We start from the raw sequence: 648 nt of genomic DNA on the forward strand, positions 1-648 counted from the left end.
AGAGGAAGATCCTGCTGGCGTTTAAACGCCAGTAAGGCTAGCAGATGGGCGTTTAACACCCAGTCTGGCACCATTTTGGGCGTTTAACGCCAGAAAGGGGCACCAGACTGGCGTTAAACGCCAGTAAAGGGCAAGAACTTGGCGTTAAACGCCAGAAATGGGCACAGCCCAGCGTTTAACGCTAGAATTGGCATAAAGAGCAATTTTGCTCGCCACTTAGTGCAGGGATGACTTTTCCTTGACACCTCAGGATCTGTGGACCCCACAGGATCCCCACCTACCCCACCACTCTCTCTCTTCTTCACCCACTCACCAATCACCTCAACACCTCTTCCCCAAAAACCCATCACCTATCAAATCCCATCTTTCTCTTCACCACTCACATCCATCCTTCATAAAACCCCACTACCCCACCATTCAAATTTAAACCACTTTCCCTCCCAAACCCACCCTCCCATAACCGAACCATAACCCTCCCTCCACCCCTATATAAACCCATCTTCACTCCTTCATTTTCACACAACCTAAACATTACTTCTCCCCTTTTTGGCCGAACCACAAAGCCTACTACATCTCCTCTATTTCTTCTTCTTCTACTCTCTTCTTTCTTCTTTTGCTCGAGGACGAGCAAACCTTTTAAGTTTGGTG

This window comes from Arachis duranensis, chromosome 7 (assembly GCF_000817695.3).
Source record: "Arachis duranensis cultivar V14167 chromosome 7, aradu.V14167.gnm2.J7QH, whole genome shotgun sequence".
Taxonomy (NCBI): domain Eukaryota; kingdom Viridiplantae; phylum Streptophyta; class Magnoliopsida; order Fabales; family Fabaceae; genus Arachis; species Arachis duranensis.